Genomic DNA, 291 nt, shown 5'->3' on the forward strand with positions numbered 1-291 from the left:
CATGAATGACTATAAATGGACTTTTCTTGTGAATGGATGGCTTTTGCTCCATATTTTTGGATGCCAACATCAAATTATGATCTGTTTAAAAGAAAAATATTAAAAAATACAGTTAACAATCATTTATAAGTTATAAATCCATTTAAAGAGAATAACAAAGCTTTCAATAGCATGAGTGACTATAAATGGATTTTTCTTATCAACAGATGATGTTCGCTTAACGTTTCCCATTGCAACCATCAAATTATGATCTGTTTTAACTGAAAAGGTAAAAAAATTCAATTTAAAATC

Source organism: Theobroma umbraticum, unplaced genomic scaffold (genome assembly GCF_002168275.2).
Source record: "Theobroma umbraticum cultivar Fairchild unplaced genomic scaffold, ASM216827v3 scaffold_7.0, whole genome shotgun sequence".
NCBI classification, from domain to species: domain Eukaryota; kingdom Viridiplantae; phylum Streptophyta; class Magnoliopsida; order Malvales; family Malvaceae; genus Theobroma; species Theobroma umbraticum.